This window comes from Microcebus murinus, chromosome 8 (genome assembly GCF_040939455.1).
Source record: "Microcebus murinus isolate Inina chromosome 8, M.murinus_Inina_mat1.0, whole genome shotgun sequence".
In the NCBI taxonomy this organism is placed as follows: Eukaryota; Metazoa; Chordata; class Mammalia; order Primates; family Cheirogaleidae; genus Microcebus; species Microcebus murinus.
Genome location: NC_134111.1, coordinates 3,862,921 through 3,884,541, shown reverse-complemented (window position 1 = coordinate 3,884,541; position 21,621 = coordinate 3,862,921). Strand labels below are relative to the sequence as shown.

At 49.9% G+C, this 21,621-nt stretch overlaps 1 long non-coding RNA gene across 1 annotated transcript; it reads right to left on the bottom strand.

The window, feature by feature from the left end:
• Positions 1 to 12,972: 12,972 nt before the first annotated feature.
• On the bottom strand, positions 12,973 to 14,852 carry LOC105857544 (uncharacterized). Its single transcript, XR_012920486.1, has 2 exons — positions 14,327 to 14,852; positions 12,973 to 13,176 (listed from the first exon to the last, which is right to left on the bottom strand). It is a non-coding gene; the product is annotated as an uncharacterized LOC105857544 (long non-coding RNA).
• Between the last annotated feature and the right edge of the window lie 6,769 nt (positions 14,853 to 21,621).

The following is a 21,621-nucleotide window of genomic DNA, read 5'->3' as shown; positions in this document are numbered from 1 at the left end:
TGCTGTGAGCTATGATGTTGCCGCTGCACTCTAGCCTGGGCAACAGAGCAAGACTCTGTCTCCAAATTAAAAATAAAGAAAAAAGAATAAATAAACAGACCAAAAAGCAAATAAACAAAACCAGGTTCTTCACCTAGCCATGCATTAGAATCACCTGGGGAGCTTTTCAGACAAACAGCCCAGGGGTGACTCTCTGGAAGGCTGAGGATACTTAACAAACATGGAAATCCAAAGTCTGGCCAGGGGCCAGGGTGGCCTCATTCCCCTTGGCCCTTCCGCCTCTTCACAGGCACAGAAACAGAAACACCTGGAGACAGCTCACGGATGGAAGATCATAGCCTGTGGGCTCCAGCCTTGAGCACTGGCCCTGGACGGAAAGTGCTCAGGGCTGGAGAGACAGGATCAGCTTGGCCCAGGATAGGCCAAGCGCACACACTGGAATTTTTTTCCCCATTAGAGGGAGGAGTGGTGATTTGCAAGGCCAAGGAGACCTCTTTCAGAGCAAGAAGAGCGAGAAGACCCCACGGAAGGCCAGAGGGCTGCACTGACTTTGCCCAGGGTGACCCCAGAACTCCGCAGCAGAGCAAGGGTGCCTGCCCCAGTGCCCAGCCCCTTCCTGGGTCAGGAGCTTGTTCCCCTATGATTCCCACGGCACCCTCATGCACCAGAGTCCCCCGTTCCCTCCAGAGCTCCTGGACATATACCCAGTAACTTGTCTCTGATCAACAGACTTCCTTACCTTAACTTAAAACCCCTAAGCCTTTAGACAAAGCTCCCAGCCTGTAGTCCCAGCTACTGGGGATGCTTTGGCGGGAGGATCGCTTGAGTCCAGTGTTAGGTCTGGAGCTGAGAGAGACACACAAAGCCCCAGGTGTAGCACCTCTCCCCTCGCCCCTCCTCTCCCCTTGTCCTTCCTAGCCTACTCTGAAGGAGGGCACTGGAGGCTGCGTGAGCAGTGGCAATGTAGCCTGGACCGGTCCAAGGTCAAGATGTCCACCTCTACTGCTTCAAGCAGAAGCCAAGGAAAGGGAAGAGATGCCTGTGGATTCTGCCCCTTGTAGTTTGGGACACCTTTGTGCTCTTGGTCCGATAGCCCTGCAGTTAGTTCACGCCAGGCAGTTCCCTTGTGGCAGGATTTTTAAATGCTTTAAATATTAAAAAATACCGATGCCTGGCCACTGCCCCAGCCGGTCTCCAGTAGCAGACCCCGAGCCTTAGCGTTAACTTCCCAGTAACGAGTGCCTTTATCTGGTCTCTGTTGCCTAAGCTTGCGTGGCAGAGATGCCAGCCATTCAGCCAGCAGGTGGTTACTGAACTTCTGCTGGGTGTCCAGACGCAGGGACTTGGGAGCCATTCTAGGAAGACACCGAAAGAACACACCAGTCACCCTGGCTCTGAGTTGCTTTCGGATGAGTGTGTCAAAGTATCATCCAGACAACCTGGAAATCCTCAAGACCCTTATGGGAGCTGATGAGGTCAAATGAGTTCTGTAAAAATAGCAAAATGTTATTTGCCTCTTTTGTTAGATTGGCATGAGCACTGGAAGTGCACAAACAGTGCTGGGGAAAGCTGCTACGACCAGGCAGGGCACCAAATGTGATTCTTCACCATGCACACTTGTGGGATTTTCTTTTAAGTGCCCATTTCTCATAAGACAGTCCTTGAGGAAGCAATAAAAAATAATAACTAATTGTATTAACCCTTAACCCTTGGGTTATGTTCTCTTTTATATGCTGAGTGACAAAATGGGCAGCTGGCACGGAGCACTCCTATTGCACACCAGAGTGTGACAGTGGCTTGAGGAAAGCACCCGGGGAATTGCTGGAGTTGCAAACCCATCTGGGCATCTGGACATTTCTTTTTTTGTGAAATACTATTTTTACTTGAAAGAGTAAAATCCCACTGTACCTGAAAGAATGAGTGACACACAGACGATGGCTATTCAGATGTGGGTAGTTAACATATATTTCTTTGAAAAGGAGCAAAGTGAGACTCTCATTTCAAGGGAAATGATGGCATTTGTTGCCACTGATAAAATTTGAGCATTTGAGCAAAAATTATAATTTTGCAAAATGTGCAGTCTGGAGCCTGGCGGCCCCTGAGTAGTTGCAGGCCGTCTGCCGGGGTCGGCAGCGCCGGTGGCAGGCTTGGCTCTGGCGTGTGTGCTGCGGTCAACGCCGGCAAAGCAGCGTCTGCCCGAAGACCGTGGGTGACGCAGCAAGCTGAAGCATGGGCAAAGGAGCTGCTCAAAGTGCAAGCGAGGCCAGCGGTTCAAGGACAAACAGTGGTGGATAGATGGCTGCAGATTCCCACTGAAATGAGCCTTTAAGAACCTACTACTTGTCATGTTTTAGTGCCAGAACAAGGAGCAGACCTACGACTGCATGAAAAGTCTATGAAAGAAAAAACCTCCTGTTCCAGCAGGATACATGTCACAACATGTCAAATTTGGAGGCAGAGATGAGATTCCAGCTGCCCTCTGCGAAGCCATGTATTAAAAGATGTTTGCAGAAATGTAAAACAATGCCACTCTTCTCACTAGACTTATTTTTGAAACCTATAGTTATTTTTCATAAAAAAATGTTTTATGTTTACATGCAATGTCTTCTTTCTTTAAATGAATTAATAAAGATTTTAAACTTTTTCAGTTTCAAACAGGAAAAATATCGATACATGTAACCCACATAGCCAAAGCTCCTTGGGGTCCTCAATCATTTGAGGTCCTCCTTGGGGTCCTCAATCATTTGCCCCCTCAACTGGGCAAGAGGCTGAACTGAGCCGAGCCCTCGTAGACGTCCTCGCAGACCGCAGACGCGTCATTTGTCCACTCCAGGGAGACGCGGCAGGCGCCAGCCTCACGCCAACCGTGGCGCTGAGGGCTGCACCCCAGCTGTGGGGCTTGAGGCCAGGGGAAGGGGGGCTGTGACGGCTATTAAGTAATTTTATTTGTCAACTCGACTGGACCACGGGGTGCCCAGGTTAACCATTGTTCCCTGTGTGTCTCTGAGGGTGTCTCTCGATGAGATTAGCATTTGAATCAGGGGTTCAGTAGTTTCTGCGCCCCAGTGTGGGTGCGCGTCATCCAATTCTGGAGGTCTTGGATAGGAGCAAAAGGCAGAGGAAGGAGGAAATCTCCCCTTTCTTGCTGCCTCACTGCTTGCGCTGGGACATCGCATCTCCTCCTCTCCTGCCTTCGCGCTGGGACTCACACCATCCGCTCCCGGGCTCAGGCCTCCGAACTCAGGCTCGATCCCACAGCTGGCCTTCCCGGGTGTCTGGCTTGCAGACAGCACTCATGGGCGCGGTCAGCTTCTGTGACGTCATCAGCAATTCCCCACGACAGATCTCTGGAGGGACAGGTGACAGATGCAGAGGTAGCAATAGACAGGTGAACAGAGAGACAGATGCTTATCTATCTCTATCTACCTGCCTACCTGTCACCTGCTTACGCTGTGGGTCTGTTTCCTTGCAGAGCGCGGCCAACGCGGGGGCACAGCCCCACACGTGGTTGCAGCGCTGCGTTTTGAGACCGAGGACAGACAGTTCGCAAGTCCCGCCTGCTTGGGCCGTCTGCACTGTTGGCGACCCCACTGACTTTGGGGAACTGGAGACTTATTTTAAGGGCCTAGAGGTGGAGGCGTACAAGTAGCCCTGAAGAGCAGAAAGGGCCGGGAACCAGTCTGAGGGCTCCACACTGCCATCCGTAGAGGTGGCGGAAAGTTCACGCTGCTGTCACGTAGCCAGAAAATCCAGAGAGGGAGAGAGTTATTTGTATTAACCCCCTCCTCTTTTTTTTTTTTTTTTTTTTTTTTTTTTTTTTTGAGACAGAGTCTCGCTTTGTTGCCCAGGCTAGAGTGAGTGCCATGGCGTCAGCCTAGCTCACAGCAACCTCAAACTCCTGGGCTCAAGGAATCCTCCTGCCTCAGCCTCCCAAGTAGCTGGGACTACAGGCATTCGCCACCATGCCCGGCTAATTTTTTGTATATATATATTAGTTGGCCAATTAATTTCTTTCTATTTATAGTAGAGACGGGGTCTCGCTCTTGCTCAGGCTGGTTTCGAACTCCTGACCTCGAGCAATCCGCCCGCCTCGGCCTCCCAGAGTGCTAGGACCCCCTCCTCTTTTAATCAGGAGTTTGTCCTTGAAGCCAGGGGCAAGCAGTCTCTTCACCTTGGCGGGACACCCTGACCAGACTCCTTACCGCTCTTCCCACTGTGACCGGCCGGCCGCAGGGCGAGGCGCCGGCAGCAGGGACAAGGGGCCCCTGCTGGCCTGCAAGGGCGTGCCGCCTCTGGGCGGGCAGAGGACAGGCTGTGAAGCAGCTGCAGATACCGAGGGCCAGAGCATAAAAGTACTCAATGAAAGGAAATGCTTTTAAATTTTCTGCTTTAATTTCTAACATGCTAAATATCTATACATATAATCCAAATAAGCTATGGCTCTTTAGGGTCTTTTATAACTTTTGTTTGTTTGTTTGTTTTTTGTTTTTCTTGAGACAGAGTCTCACTTTGTTGCCCAGGCTAGAGTGAGTGCCGTGGCGTCAGCCTAGCTCACAGCAACCTCAAACTCCTGGGCTCAAGCGATCCTTCTGCCTCAGCCTCCCGAGTAGCTGGGACTACAGGCATGCGCCACCATGCCCGGCTAATTTTTTATATATATATCAGTTGGCCAATTAATTTCTTTCTATTTATAGTAGAGACGGGGTCTTGCTCTTGCTCAGGCTGGTTTTGAACTCCTGACCTTGAGCAATCCGCCCGTCTCGGCCTCCCAAGGGCTAGGATTACAGGCGTGAGCCACCGCGCCCGGCCTCTTTTATAACTTTTAAAAGTGTAGTGAGCTCCTGAGACCAAAAAGAGAGACTTGCTCCCCCGTGGCACTGGCCCAGCACAGTCAGGTCTCTCTGTGGCACTGGGATTGCTCCTCAGCGTCACCTGGAGCATCTAAAGAGGGCCCTGCTACTGCCAGGTGTGGGCGGTGAGTCAGTCATCTGCCCCGCGTTCTGTCGCGGCTGGGCCCAGCAAGACAGACGCAGGAAGGCTGTCACTGAGTCCCCTGCCGATCTGCCAGTCACCCGTGAAGGGCAAACTCGAACGGCAATGTGTTTCCAAAGGAGTCAGGGCTGGGCTGCAAAGGAAGGGAACATGCCCAGCTGCCCTGCACTCCTGCATCCTTAGAAAAAAAGGCCCAGAAGAGCCCCGCCTCCAAGGCACAGGCGACTTTGCTAGAGAAGAGCAGTCAGGAGACTGCAGAGGGGCCTGGTGACACGCTACCCCGACGTCCACGCATCTCCTGTTCTCCCAGGAGCATGCCAAGGTGGCACCTTACCCCTCGTCCTGGAAAGCGGACCACCGAAGGACGGCCAGAGCATCTGGAGGGCTGTGAGGACAGGGCACGCTGGGCCGGGTGCCCCCAGGGCACGGGGAGCCCAGGGGCTCCACAGACAGCACGCTGCCAGGGCCCCGCTCACCGCTGAGTGCAATCTTTGCCAAAGACCAATGCCCAGTTAGTTTGAATGAATTCCTGGCCATTTTGTAGCACCTGGCCATTTTGTAGCTGGACTGGTTGTGTCCAGGTATCACCCTTTCCTTTGCTTCTGGAGCAGTTTGAGCGTGCGTGTCCTCCCTGGGTGGCGGGCTGCACTCGTCACTGGAGGTCAGAAACCAGGTTCAGCCCCGCTCACGGCCGCGGCCTGCCACCAACAGGGCTGACCAGGACAGCTTCAAGGGAGCACATGGAAGCTCAGAGACCCTTTCAGAAGTCATTGGCCGTGCAGGCCGTGCAACCCGGAGAGGAGTCCTGACCCCCAGGGCCTGACCTGTCCCCCATCGAAGCCCCGATTGTTGCGGCACACGGCCCTCTTGGCTGGGGCGAGGCCCCGGACGCTTCCACTCAAGCTGGGGTCCTACATGGGGTCTGCACAGGCTGCCTGGAGGCCATTCCCGGGCCCGCTCATCACGCTCCAGCTGTCCGCCCAGCCCCGCCTGCCCCTCCCCACCCGCTCCGCGAGGACACTCTGGCCAAGCCTCCTTTCCAGAGCTCCTGCGCCAGTCTCCTTCCAGCTGGGGCAGTGCTCAGCACCCACGCCAACCACGAACACCCACACACCCCAGTTCTTTGGCACGGAAAAGACATCTTCTCGACGCTCCGTAAAGCGCTGCCACCACCACCCCCGCCGCGGCCACCGCGGGCCCTGAGAGCCACTCTCGACACCCACTTTTCTGGACATCCTGGGTGGCTGAGCCTCCTTCGCTCTGGAAGCCCGCGTGGGCTTTGCTGGTGCTCACAGCGCTCGCGCTGGCCCAGGCCCAGCCCTGGCCGGCCGCTGCCCGCCGCTGCCACCGCCCCACACACGGCTCCCGAGGAGGCCAGGGCAGCCGGCCTTGGCTCCACTGCCCAGTGTGATCCAGGGGCTGCCTGCTCATAAATTCACTCCAGATACCTTTTGAGGGGTGGGTCAGACACAGGCCTGTCCCCAGGTACCCAGGCCAGTCCACAGCCAACCCTAATCCAGGCCACCTCCTTGAAACTCTGTGATCACTCATTAACCGACCCCTCCCACTCCGCCCTTACCCCTCGGCCCAGTCCCTTTGCAGCAGCCCGGGAACTGTGGGAAATGCACACCGTGAGCCGCTCCTTTGTGCTCACCCATGACCACGGGAGGCCGCGCCTAGGCCGCCCTGCTGTTGTGGGAAGAGGAGAGACACGCAGCGGTCTGGGCACTGGCTGCACCAGCCCGCATCAGCCAAACTCCAGCTGGCCCCAGGTCACACGAGCAAGCCCAGCTGAGAGCAGCAGAGTCAACCGGCCCAGCCCAGCAATACCGGCCAACCCCCTTAACCCCAAGACATGTGAGCAAGCCAGGTGGACACCAGCGGGGCTGCCCTACAGGAGCTGCCACAGAGCCCAGCTGACATCAGCTGATGCCAAAGGGAGCCCAGCAAAAGTCAGCAGAGCCACCCAGCTGAGGCCTTCCAGCCCAAACCAGCCAAGCCCCGGGGCACCCAGGCGCCTGCTCAACAAGCCTGAGCTGCTCGCTCTGCCCGACAAGCCGGGCCCCAGGGCCCAGCACCCGGCCCCACGTTGCAGAGGAGTGCAGGTGGCCCCCTGCATCTGAGCAGCCGTGTCCTGAGGACTTCTGCGCCATCAAACACTCGGTGCAGGAAAAATTTGATTGTCTTGTTCATAGTGGGACAGCACATTCTTGACATGTGAACACTGAGCGTTCATTTACTTCTTATTCCTTCGTTTTGGGGACTGAACTCTGATCTTTTTCTTTTGTTAAAAGCTCCTTCCTAAGGAGCCCAGCTGGGTCAGGCTGACAAAAGCTAAACTCCCACCAAGCGGCTTTTGTTAACCAAATAAAGCGGTGGTTTACTTCCCAACCTGATTCTGCTGTGGTATTAACATCACCTAAAAGATAAGAAGCCCCTGTCTTAACTCAAGCATCCTAGCAGATACCTGTCATAAATTTAAAATATATTAACTCAAGCATCCTAGCAGGTGCTTATCCATAAATTTAAAGCATCTTAGCAGGCGCCTATTATAAATTTAAAATGTCCTCCTATCTGGACCTCTCAGAGTGCTCACACCCTTATCTTAAGATAAGCATATCCTTTCTGGTCTTCTAGATGAAGTCTAACTCTCAGCCAATTGCCAGCCAAAGAATCTTTAAACCCACCTATAATCTGTAAGCCCCCGCTTCGAGATGTCCCTCCATTTTGGGCCAAACCAATGTGTGCCTCTCATGTATTGATTTGTGACTTTGCCTGTAACCTTTGTCCCTCTGAAAATGTATAAAACTGAACTGTAACCCAGCCACAGCGAGCCCACTTGCCCAAGGCCTCTTGGCAGTGGCTCTGGGTATGGTCCTCAAATTTGGCTCAGAATAAATCTCTTTAAAATTATTTACAGAGTTTGGCTTTTTTCCATTGACAAAGGTAAAAATGCAAATGTGCCTATGTTAGGGACCGACCTTCCACAGCCCCGCCGGACAGAAAAGCAGAGACATCGAGGATGTAGTTACACAAGAGGAGGTTTATTCTCTGGCTAGCCAGGGTCCAAGCCCTAGAGCACCAACGCAGTGGCCACTCTTGCAGGCAAGGACCCCGACCGGGGTTGCAGCGTGCCTTTTATCCCTATGGTGCACACGCTATGCAGTGGCTGATCACGCGTGGATCATGCATTGACCTTTAACATGATTGGTTGGCTGGCAGCCCCACTATACAGGGGTCCGAACAATGCAAAGTTGGTGCAATCAAGCAATCAAGCAACGGTTTCCATGGCAAGCAAGCAACAGTTTCCAGAAGCCGGATGTTAGTTCCGGCTTCACTGGGGTGTGGGCCTTGCAGGTATGCAATGTCTCGACCCCTCACACCTAAGTGTCAGCAAATTAGAATAAATAAAACACCAAGTAGAGCAAAAAACCAAATTTAATCGTCAAAGGTGTATAAAAAACATTTTGGTTTTTGTCTTTTAATCCTAACTGCAGATATAGTTTACTTCCACTGATTCAATGCCTGTAGAGAGGTACACAAGGTGTGTCTGACTCACTATCATCTAATATTAACAGTAATGTTAGAGATTCAAAGTTGTCCCAAAAGTTGTAAAGAACTTAAATTGAAAGCTTTAGTTTTATCTTGGTCTTGTCCATTTTTGTCCTACTCTTTACAATCTATCTGGTTATGAGTACATTATGTTACTGTAACAGAGTTTTTGCCTAGAAAAAAATTTCTAAATTATTAATTTTTATATAGCAGTTTATTTTAAGATAAAAAGTGAATGATGGTTAAAATCCATGAGAATCTCAAAGTAATCTTACTCTATAAATGTGCTCAAGTTTATGCACTAAAAATTGTTTTGAGACCATTTAGATTGTTTTTCTTAAAACAGCTTAATCTTGGCTGGGCACGGTGGCTCACGCCTGTAATCCTAGCACTCTGGGAGGCCAAGGCTGGCGAATTGCTTGAGGTCAGGAGTTCGAAACCAGCCTGAGCAAGAGCGAGACCCCGTCTCTACTATAAATAGAAAGGAATTAATTGGCCAACTAATATATATAGAAAAAATGAGCCAGGCGTGGCGGCGCATGTCTGTAGTCCCAGCTACTTGGGAGGCTGAGGCAGGAGGATCCCTTGAGCCCAGGAGATTGAGGTTCCTGTGAGCTAGGCTGATGCCATGGCACTCACTCAAGCCTGGGCAACAAAGTGAGACTCAAAAAAAAAAATTTCCTAGTCTGCCCCAAAATATCTTCTGGGTGTTTTTTCATACAGAATCTTATTTAATCTAGAATAGTCTCTGCCTTTTTTTTTTTCATGACATTGATCTTTTTTGAAATGTCTAAGCCAGTTATTTTATAGAAAGTCCCACATTCTGGATTTATTTGGTTGTTTCCTCATGATTAGATTCAACTTAAACACCTTGGGCAGGAATTCTACCTAGATGGCACGTTAACTACTTTTCAGTGACTGTGTAATGTTCTGTAGAAGGGATGCACCCATGATCCACAGTTTCCCGCACTGCAGGGTGGGGACGTTACCGCCTTCTCCGCATCCACCAGAATTTACACTGTTTCCTTCATAATTCCAGCGTCCTGGGATTACTAGACAAAGGGTGGTTACTTTTTTCACTCTTGACATATATTTTCATATCACTTTTCAAAGTTTATATCAGTTCATAGTGGTGGTAGATTGCATGTCATCTGTTCTCTTTCATTCTCTCCTGAGAGTTGAGATTGTGAAATAAATCTTCAGGCATTTTAATTTCTGTTGTGACTTCACTGAGCCCGGAGTGGCGGGTGGTGCGGCCGCTGGGGCGCGGCTGGTGCTGGAGTGGACCTCCTCACTCCGCTCTGCTGGCCACGTCGCTTTCCTCTGGTCTCTTACTTCCAAAGTCACATCACCAACTTTGACCCCTATTCAAAAATATGTTATTTAATGCAAAGTTGGAACATCTTCCCAGTTATTGCCTTAATCATTGGTAGCATCTATCCAGTACTGGCCACACATGGTGTCCCTCACAGCAGCCCTGTGAGGGTGGTTATGTGACCGCCCTCATCTTACGGGATGGAAATCCGAGGTGCAAACGCTGAAGCGTTGCCTGCCCTCACTTGTCAGGGTCCACACCTGGCCATTCAAACTCCAAACCCACACGCTTGTCACTAAGGCAGGTGAGAAAATCGCTTTGTATCAGGGTGCCAAGTCAGGGATGCACATTTCAGAGAACGCTGGCGCAGGCCCTGCGCCTCTGGCCAGGGGCGCCAGTCCCGGCGAGCGCGGTGCTCCAGGGAGCGGCTGGGAGGTGCGGTTCTTGCATGTAAGCAACGCAGGGATGACATCGTCTTCATCACGAGCTACGATGGCACCACTGCACTCCAGCCTGGGCAACGGAGTGAGACTCCGCCCCCGAAAAAAAATAGAAAGAAAGAGAAATGAGGCAAAAAAACAGGTCAGATTACTGGTGGCCCTCCCACTCAGGGAGTTTATAATTTATTCTAAGGGCAGTGGGGAGCCCGTTCACAGGTTCTTGACAGGACAATCTCAAAGGTCAGGACTCACATTTCAGAATCAGCCTGACTGGCCCTGGCTGCAGCCACAGGAGAGAAGTGGGGAGGAGTAGTGGAGGGACAACCCCAGGTAGAAGTTCATCCTGCAGACGGGCCAGGCGGAGCCTCCCACCCTGCGTTCCCACGGCTGCCCTGAACACCCCATCCAGGTCTCAAGGGCCACCCAGGCCCACAGAAGGCGGAGCTAAGTTTCTGGCCTTCCTGTGCCCATGGCGGCGTGTGGCCACCCAGGTACCAAGTCCACAGGCACCTGCCCAGACAGCCACCAAGGCCGCCCAGGTAGCCTCTCCACCCCAGCCCCCATGGCTGTGAGGGACAATCTGAGTATCCTGCCTGAGGTGGGTTGGTTCTGCATTGAAAGCATGGCTGCTGCTGGGAGGAAATGGGCTGGGCAGGTGGCCTGAAAGGCATCCACCACGAGTGCCACATCAACACTGTGCTGTGTTTGACTTGTGAAAACAGCAAAAAGGGAACAGAGCTGTAGCGTTTGTTGCTTCTGTCCTGAGTGTTAACTGACTCTGCTGGGGCAGAATTGGCTCGTCAGTCACTTTCACAGGAGACTAGCCTCATCATTTTGATTGTGACATGAGGAATGTCACTCGGGAAATTCTAACATTAACATTAAATCACTTCCTAACATGTTGGTTAAAAACTTTTTTACTTTTCAAAATATGAAAAAGTACCTGAAAAAGTTTTCAGAAGCTGGGATGTTCCATTTTCAGAAACACCACCACATTCCTTAGGAAAAAGATATAAGAAGAAAGAAATATCAATACAAGAATGGAAGAGCAATTAAAAAAAAATTACTCAGGAAGAAAATAGCTGGCCAGGTGTGGTAGCAACACCTATACTCCTAGCACTCGGGGAGGCCAAGGTGGGAGGATGGCTTGAGGCCAGGAGTTTGAGACCAGCCTGAGCAAGAGCAAGAGCCATCTCTACTGAAAATAGAAAAATTAGCCTAGTGTGGTGGTGTGTGCCTGTAGTCCCAGCCACTGGGGAGGCTGAGGCAGGAGGATCACTTGAGCCCAGGTATTTGAGGTTGTAGTGAGCTATGACAATGCCACTGCACTCCACCAAGGGTGACAAAGCAAGACCCTGTCTCAAAAATAGAATTAAAAAATGGCTGGCGTGGTGGCTCACATCTGTAATCCTAGCACTCTGGGAGGCCCAGGCAGGCCCAGGATCACTCAAGGTCAGGAGTTCGAAACCAGCCTGAGCAAGAGCAAGACCCCGTCTCTACTACAAATAGAAGGAAATTAATTGGCCAACTAAAAATATATAGAAAAAATTAGCCGGGCATGGTGGCGCATGCCTGTAGTCCCAGCTACTCGGGAGGCTGAGGCAGGAGGATCGCTTGAGCCCAGGAGTTTTGAGGTTGCTGTGAGCTAGGCTGATTCCATGGCACTCTAGCCCGGGCAAAACAGAGTGAGACTCTGTCTCAAAAAATAAATAAATAAATAAATAAATAAATAAATAAATAAATAAATAAATAAATAAAATAAAAAGAAAGAAAGAAAGAAAATAGCTTTAAAAAGGAACATATTATTGTTTTCCTTCTTCAGCATGCATCACTTCACAAGCTGCTGCCAGGGCAGGGCAGGGAGCTGCAGCTCACTACTTGCATGGCATGGCTTTGTGTGTCCCAGTATGCACTTTGGAAGTGTTCTCAGAGCCAGTGTCACAGAACGCACACTGCCGTGCACCGTGAGTGTCCCCCGCCGGCCCTCGCTGCCACAGGGCCAGGCGTGCCCCTCTGCCAGATGCGCACGTGAGGAAGCGCGCACCGCTCCCTCCTCCGCGTCTGGACTGGCCCCTCTCTGATGAGCAGCAGGATGTGACTGAGTGCCGATCAGAGAACGGGAGGCGCCCTGCGTGTCTGTCCACGTCACAAACTGCCACAAAGCAAGACGACGAAAGAGCAGCGGGCAAAGTGCTAAGTTTCTCGCTAGCTCACAGGGAAGAATTAGAATTCCTGAGGGATAATCTTGTACATGCAGATGAAATCATTTCTCCCTACACGAATAGCCTGAAAACGTAGCAGAGTCAAAATAAAGCTGTCATGGGAATGCGATTTAGGCCTAAAATTCCTCCCAAAGCGAGTGAAGAAGGGAAGACTCCTCTACGCCACCGCCTCATGTTTTCGCTCCTGGCAGCCAGGTACATTTTCCCTTCCGTTCTTTTCTTAAAGAGTAAGACTACCAAGAACGGCACGTGCTTGTGTCAGAGAATGTCCTTGTGTTTAGGACATGCTGCTGAAGTGTTCAGGAGGAAGTGACATCTGCAAGTGATTTTCAAATGGTTCACACGCATGCACATACGTGTAGGAGCATGTCCATGCACACACACGCATGCACGCAGAGTGAGAGACTGGGCAGAGATGGCCAAATGTCAGCGAGTCAGCAGCAGCTCTGGATGAGGCAGAAACAGATGTTTGTTGTATTATTCTGTCAACTTTTCTTTAGGTTTACAATATTTCAAAGTTAAATTTGTGGGGATAAAAACCTAAAAATGAATCCCACAATTCCAGGATTATCTCTGTTCATAGAAGCCAGCCTTGAAGTCCATCCTCCTGTGTCTTTCTGGGCTACCCACCTTCTGGAAACTTCCACAGCTGCAACTTTTGAGAAATCAAAATGCAGGTGAGAGACGGATGATCTGAGTCCCCTCAGGCTCCAGCCCCCCGTGGCATCCCAGCACGATGTGGGAACCCCTCTGGGTGGCTTCCTGGCCGCTCTTGAGTGCTCCTTGGCATGGCTGGAGCCGTCCTGCCCTCGAGAATGCCATGGCTTAGAGAGAACACTAGGGTGTGGACTACCATTGACCGGACGCTGGCCTGGGACAGCCAGCTGAGCAGCCCCATCTAGTGAGGGGACAGAGCAGGGAGTGACACACCCACCCCATGGTCTTGGCACCCCACCCCTCTGCTCTGAGGGCTTGGGTCCTCGGCAGTGAGAGCCGCGGCCAGTGGCGGGTGGCGGGCGGGCGCGTGAGCTCTGGGGCAGACAGCAGGAGGTGCTCGGTGGGCACCTCTTGTGTGCATGGACCGCTTGATTCAAGCCTAGACCTGCCACCTGCCATCACTGTGATCTGAGTGAGCTATTTAATATCTCTGAGCCTGTTTTCTTATCTGAAAATTGGGTGTAAGAATAGCATTTCGAGGACTATTGTAAAGATTGCGGGAGAGAAAGAACACCAGAGTCCCTGGAATATAGTAAGCCCGTGCTAAAAAGCAACTGCCCCTCAGTTTGGTTGTCCTAAACTAAATGGGGGTGGGTAAGTCCAGCCAGAGGGGCACCCCAGAAAAGGCATTTAAGGGGGAAGCTTTGCGTGGGTCTCTGGGGAGGAGAGGGAAGGTGCCCGTGCAATGTCTCCAGAGACTCAGGGAGACAACACAAGATGGATGCGAGTGGAGCGGGGGCTGGGGGGCTTCTCCCCCGCCCCTCCCCCCACCACACCAGGCAGAGCTCCCTGATCCCTGCCTGAGGGTGCCGCCGCGTGGGGCACTGTAACCTGGGCTACGCAAGCAGCCAGCAGAGGTGCCCTCAACAAGGGATCAAGAGAACAGTAGCCCCGAGCGGGTCTCCAGGCGAGCGTGAGTCCTGGGGACAAGGACGGGAAAGGCCAATGCCCTCAGTGAGGGGCTCTGAGCAGTGAAGGCTGGGGCCCGGTGTGACAGGACCAACCCCCACCCAGAGGTGGGAGGGCTGCAGCAGTCCAGCACATAGGCTCCGGCCAACGACAAAACGTAGGAATTGTGGCTGCCAAACCTGTGAAGAGCACGATGCCGGCAGAGTCATTCCATGTCTGAGTGAACAGCACCAGGACACGAGATGATCTGATAGGCGGAACAACAGGCTAAACCAGCAAAGAAAAAATCTGGCAGGGTAGGGAGCGCTGGAGACGGCAGGTCCTAGCGAGGAATGGCAGGAGCGTGAATTTTTCTTAAGCTATCGGTCTGGGGGCACCTGAGCAGAAGCTTACTACCAATTTGTGGTGTCACATGGTAGGAAAAGATGGGTGGAAAGGGGAACAGGAAGCGTGGGGCCTCAGAGGGGTAATGGGCGTTTGCTTGTAGCTGTGTATGTAGAGTGTGGCTGGTCTTTGTCCCCAGTTCCTGGGAGGTCACCTCTCAACCTTACTATTCACAGTGGGTCCCTTGGGCCACACTGATGGTTCATGCCTATAGGGTGACTGGGCAGGCCAGAAAGACCAGCCGTCTAAGTAGAGGGCTGGGGCTTTGAGGTGTCAGCCTGACCTCGGGCCAGGGAGCAGGGCTGGAGATTGAGTCCTGTGTGCACTGATTCAACCCACCATGCGTGTGTCATAAAACCCCAGTAAGAGCTCTAGAATCAAGGCGCAGGTGAGGTTCCCTGCTTGGCAACATTCTGCCTATTGTTGTTGCCTAGAAGACAATGAGTGCCTGGGAACGATATTTGGGACTATCCCAGACTTCATCTCTCTTTGGCTGATTCTGATTCGTATTTTTGTGTTATAATAAAACTGTCATTCTAAGTATAGGGCTTTTCTGAGTTCTGTGAGTCGTTCTAGCAAATTATGGAACCTGAGAGGGTGGTGGGAATGAATGCTGGAATTTGTAGCCAGTTGATTAGAAGTGAGAGTGGCCTGGGGGCTCCCAGACCTGGGGCTGGGATCTGCAGTAAGGGCAGTCTCATGGGAGGCTGTGCCCTTTCCCCATGAAGTGTGGCCCAGGGTCACTGCAGTGGTGCCTGCTGGTCTCCTGCCAGGGCTGTCTCCCTGACAGCTTGAGGCAGACCGACTGCTACCCAAGCCCGCTCCCAGGCACAGCCACGTGGAGGCACAGCTGAGCTGGGTCGGCCCAAGCTGTAAGGACGCAGGGATGGACGCCATGAGTGCTAGGGCCACCAGGGCAGCAGCTGCAGAGGCCCTGGCAGGAGGAGAGATGCGCAGGCAGGGGAAGGAGGGAGGCTCAGAGAGAGGTGGGAGGTGCAGGCATTCATGACTGCGAGGACGGCTCGAGAGTCTCAGGAGCAGAGTGAGGTAGTCACTTGATGCAGTCCTGCAACTTCCTGTCGGTGGGAAGCCAGGATGCAAACCCAGCCGGCGCACATGCTTCCCACAGATTGTCTCGTGTGACCTGGACTCTGCTGCCTCTGCATTCTCCCCTGTACACGGGCCCCGTAATGGTGCTCGTGGTTCCAGTCCTCTGTTCCCTTAAGGCTTCCAGGCACCACACCAAACTGGGGTGTGGGACTCAGACCACTGCCATGCCCGCATAAGTAATCCCCTGCAAATATAGTATCGAGTGGCTGTTTGTGCAGGCTGCTTCCTTAAAAAATGTGGGGCAGAGGTACCCTTTACTGAGGCTCAGCTATGTGCCAGAGGCTTTGCGTGCCTTGTCTTGTTTAATCCTCAGCAAGCAGACTAGCTGCTGCTACTGTCCCAGTTTTTACACAAAGACCCCAGGGTCCTGGAGTGTTTGCCAAGGTCAAGCGCTGGCCAACACTGGGTCTGGACGGGCCCTAACCCTGTCTATCTGCACCCAATGCTCATAGGCAGGGCGGGAGGTGAAAGAAGTGACCAGGGACATGCCATCTGGCTGTGATATTCAGGACAATAGTGAGGGGACACTCGGGACTCTGGGGCTGGGCCCAGGGTGCAGACGCCGAGTACTCACCGTGCTCTCTGCACCAGCCTCTTGGGGCAAGCGCCCCGCCGCTGTGTGCCCGAGCCCGAGCCTCTCAGACCATCTATTTGTGGAAGCTGCTTCCACACCCTGGGGGAGGGTGTCGCTGACCTTGCTCTATCTCTACCAAAAGCTCAAACACTTTGTTTTCTTTCCAAAAACTTAGTTTTTAAAGAAATACATTCCGGCTGGATTTCCTCTCACATAAAAGGCAATTTCAAGCGTCCTCAGGGGTCTCCGGGGTGCCTTGACATCACACCCATAGCAGCCCACGTGCATTGTCCCGCATGGGACACACATGACTCAAACGTGAGGGCACCAGGAGAGATCTAGGAAGCGATGTGGTAATCCTAGGTTTTCACTAAGGCTGTAATTTAGAAATCCATGTGTGGTGAAACTAGGGCAACCACCTACCACATATCTGACACTTTAAAAGCCCACGCAGGGTCAGGGGAGTGCCGGCTGTGGTGCCGTCACCCTGCCCGACAGCTGACAGGGCTCCCTCCATGGTGGGCACTTTCCCTGGAGTTCCGCTCCCACTGTCCACATCCACGCAGCGGCCAAGCGGACTGGCTCCCCGCAGACAGTCACGACGAAATGAGCCCCTTGAGTTCCATTGGAAGGCGTTTGTTATATAAGAGCTGAATTATAAATCACAGCCTTCGTTTGAAACAAAGCACTTGGCAGCAACTAAATCCCCTCCTCTACGCTGCACCCCGAGAGATACCTGGCGTGGTGCTCTGGGCGGGTCACTGTGGGCCACCTCGAGGCCGGCCTGTCAGGAGCATTCGGGCCCAGGCTGCCCTGCCCTCATCTGTGTCTTCCCAGAGGGCATCCTGTGTGGAAAACCGGGGCTGTTTTTCTCCTCATTCCTTATGTTTCCATGACAGAAAATATTGCGCCGAGAAGGAGGAATACAATAGAGCGACCAGAGCAAAAAAAATGCCCAGAACGAAAGACATTCCGAGTATTTCTAAAGTGAAGGCACGGCTTCTGTTCGCAGCGATATGGCAGACTGGGGCAGGAAGCCCTTCCCACACAAGACACCTCGACATTCCAGATAAAATGTAAGTGTCCTTCTAAATGCATGGATGAGTCCACAGAAAAGTAAAAAGAAAGACTGAGGGCCAAATATCTCAGGGTGCGCTTGATTTCTATCACTGCTGTAACAAGCCACACCTGAGTGGCCTGTGACAGCGCCAATTGTTGTCTTGCAGTTCCGAGGCAGGCGCACAGCGCTGCTCTCAGTGGGCAGCATCCCTAGGGGAGAAACTGTCTCCGTCGCTTTTCCTGCTTCTAGAGCCGCCCCTACCCCCGTTCCTTGGCTGCTGGCCCTTCCCCCACTGTCAAAGCCACACAGCACATCTCTGACCTCTCTTCTGCAGTCACAGCTCCCTGAGTAATCATCCAATCTTCAAGGCAGCCTATCAGCAACTGTAATTTCATCTGCCATCACAATGCGCCTCTGCATGTCATCTAGCATATTCCTGGGTTCTGGAGACCAGGATGTGGACATCTTTGGGATGGGAAATCTCTACCACAGAGAGGAAACGGAAAACCAAAAACATAAGTGGGGCTGACACTCTGGCTACCTTGGGTGGGAGGTCAGCAGCTTCCAAAGGGCTTGCGATTCACTAACCACGAAGGCAACTCCCCTTCGGCACAGAGAAGGGGAGTTAGAAGTGCGCCTGCAAAGGCAGGAGCTTCAATAGCTGTGCTCTCAGAGCACAAGAAAAAGCTGCCCATTGGCAAAAAGAGGCCACAAAGGAGTGCGTCTACCTTAGATCGTCTCAAAATGTTCCCACGTGAAAACACAGCCACGGCCTGCCTTCATGCATTGTCTAGGAATCCCACTGTTAAGAAATAATAAGAAAATAGCTGTTCCAAGCCGTTAATGCCCCTGAAGTGTGTGGCAAAAGCAAATCCAAAGCTTCTTTAGAGGAATACATCCTCAGTCTGGGCTGCACATGTTCTACAAATGAAGTGCCACCAACAGGGACACATACCCCAGACCACAAAGCGAGTGAGGAATCAAGCCATTGCTAGCAAGAGTAAGAAGAGACATTGAGCTGACAAACTAGACTCCTAAGGACCCCAAAGAGTAGAACAAACAGATACAGATTATAAAATAATTATGTTTTAATTATTAAGAATAAAAGAAGGGATCGAAGCATTATGAAGGAGCAAGGTAATATTAAGATAAGGACCAGGCATGTTTGAAAATGAACCACATAGTGTTTATAGAATTGAAAACAATGATTATTGAAATGAAAAGCTCAATGGACATGTTTAATAGCAGATAAAACACAGTTGAAAAGAGCAATAGTGAACTAGAAAATAAGACTAAAGAAATTTTCCAGAATGCCACTCAGGAGACATAAAGAGATGAAAATTTTGAAAGGAAAGGTAAGAGTAATAGAATGAAGAATGAGAAGATCCAGCTTCTGTTTAGTAGAAGCTGCTGAAGGAGTACACGGAGAGGATGGGAGAAAAGCAATATTCAAGGAAATAATAGTTGAGAATTTTTCAGAATTGATGAAGGATATGAGTCTTCCAAATCAGGGAGTATTATGAGCTATAAGTAAGATAAGTAAAAGTAATGAACTTGGAGAGCTTCAAGACTAAGAATAAGGACAGCCAGAGAGAAGTGGACAAATTGCCTGGAAAGAGTCGACTGACCCCGGACTTCTCAATAGCAGTAACCAAAGCCTAGGGACACCAGAATAGTATCTTTAAAGTGCTGAGAGAAAATAATCACCAATAGAGAATTTTGTAGTCAGCTAAATTATTCAAGAATGAAGGTGACCTCTAGATCTGGCTACAAATATACAGGAAAAACAGGGATGGAAGAACATGCTAAATGCTACCATAGAAATGACATAAGCAGCATTCAGCTTATGGGAAATTCCAGAGGACAAACAACTCAGTTTATTCAACAAATAAATTGCAGGGAATTTTTTTTTAAGAGAAAGAGAGAGAAAAAAAAGAGGGAGAGAAGAACCCTAAAAGATAGGTGATGTTATTATATTTTTTAAAAAAAGAATCCATATGTTTTAGTGATATATACTGAACTGTTAATAGATATGATGATACGATGTGTGGTGTTTGCTTCAAAATAACCCAGTAAGTGGATATATCAATGAAACTAGACTGGCCTTGAGCGATAAAAATTTTTGAGATTGGATATATGAGGGGGCTCATTATTCTAGTTTTGTGGTTGTTTGAAGTTTTCCTCAATATAACAAAAATAATAGTAGTTCTAATAAATAGTTGCAAGGTTTCTTCCAAGGATATGCGTAAGTCGATGGTGCTGTATAAAGACAATGAAACATGATAGAGTTAAAATTAAATAAACAGAATGTGATGCACACCAACTGGGGGATGGACACGCTTGAAGCTCTGACTCAAGAGAGGATGGGGCAATATACATAACCTTAACATTTGTACCCCCACAATATGCTGGAAAAAATTTATTTAAAAAATTAATGAAATAATTAAATAAACAGATCTACATGTAGCAGGAATAAATCACTTAAAACAAAGTTGAGAGAAAAAAGCAGGTTGTGGAATGACATAGCATGACTCATTAACCACTTCGAGACCAGCGTCGACTATAGTCGACAGCCACAGATGAACGCACACAGTGACTTTAGCCGACAGCCGTGATATGACTTTTCTAATTTTTCATTTATCAAAACAAAATTGTGAACATTTAAAAATAACATATTCAAACATATATATGTGTGTGTGTGTGTATATATATATATATATTACCTATTCTGATTTACATTACGAGAAAAGCTGCCTATAAAGTAAAACAAGCTTTCAGTGCTTTCAAGCTTTCCTCACACAAGAGAAAAACGGATCCGTCGTCCATGCACAGCACAGACTATCATGCGGACCGTGAGTGCCGGCAGTGGGCAAGGTTTCGTGGCCGGTGAGCGCCGTACCAAAGTGGTTAAATAAAATACAAATACATGGAAAAAATGAGCATGGAATAAGGACATTTCCAGGCAAAAGCTGAATTTACCACCAACAAATTATTATTGATAGAGCTTTTAAATGACATACATCAGAAAGAAAGAAATTAAAACCAGAAGGAAGATCTGAGATGCAAGAAATAAATGGATGACAAAGAGGTAAATATGTGGGTAAATCTAAGTCAGTGTTTACTACACAAAATAATAATTATCATGACTAACATGGAGGGTAGGAGAGGGGGAACTAAAATACAGACAACAAAGGCACATGAGATAGAGCAGGTGGTCAGAGCTCAACTTTGCTCAAGTTCTTATATTTCAAGAAAAAATTGTGAACTAAAATAAAATTTTAAGGCTCACTGCCCCCAACCCAGCTGACTGAATGGACCCCCTCGTACCCAAAAGAATATCCTAAAACTAAATTGCCTGCCAGGAGGAGGGAGGTCAGACATGCCTCATCATGCCCCCTCCCTTCTTGGAGACTTCCTTTGTAACCCATTAACAGGCCTAAGGGTTTGCAAGACATACCTGCAGGTCCTCTACCCAACAAATCTGTCTGGTGGCTTGTCTCTGATAACAGCTCATTATGTTGAAACATTCCAAGCCTTTAGACAAAGCTTCATGTCTTTAACCAATTACAAGCCAAAGAATCTTTAAACCCACCTATAACCTGTAAGCCGCCACCCCGCTTTCAAGATGTCCCACCTTTCCAGGCCGAACCAACTCCGGGCCAAACCAATCTATGTCTGCCACGTATTGATTTTGACTTCACCTGTAACCCGTCTCCCTGAAATGTATAAAACCAAACTGTATCCCAGCCACAGCGAGTCCACTTGCCCAAGGCTTCTTGGGCATGGCTCCGGGTCATGATCCTCAAATTTGGCTCAGAGTAAATCTCTTTAAAATTGTTTTACAGAGTTTGAAGTTTTTTCTTGTTGACAAAAGAAATACAGATTAATTTCAGACTTTGTTAAGAATGTGTGGTAAAATTTAAGGGGTCATCATTAAAACAGTAGAAATAGAATGTGTCATTTCCGAGCCAGTAGGAGGGGACAGGAAAGAACACTTGATCAAATCAAAAAGAAGTACGAAAAAGAGAATCAAAAAAAGAAGAAAAGGATACATAGAAAGTATAAGGTTTTCTGGCAGTGATCCGCCCGCCTCGGCCTCCCAGAGTGCTAGGATTACAGGCGTGAGCCACCACGCCCGGCCTCATTGTCATATTCTTTAACAAAAATGGCATGTGAAAAGTATATCATTTCTATTTTACTTAAGAGTTATTTTGCAGAATGACTTAATAGAGGGAAAAAAGATGTACCATATATATTAGTATGAAAGTGATTTTTGGATAAGGATTGTGTAAAAAGAATCACGGAACTGGGGACAAGATGTTTCAGGCATGACGGCAAGGAGAGAA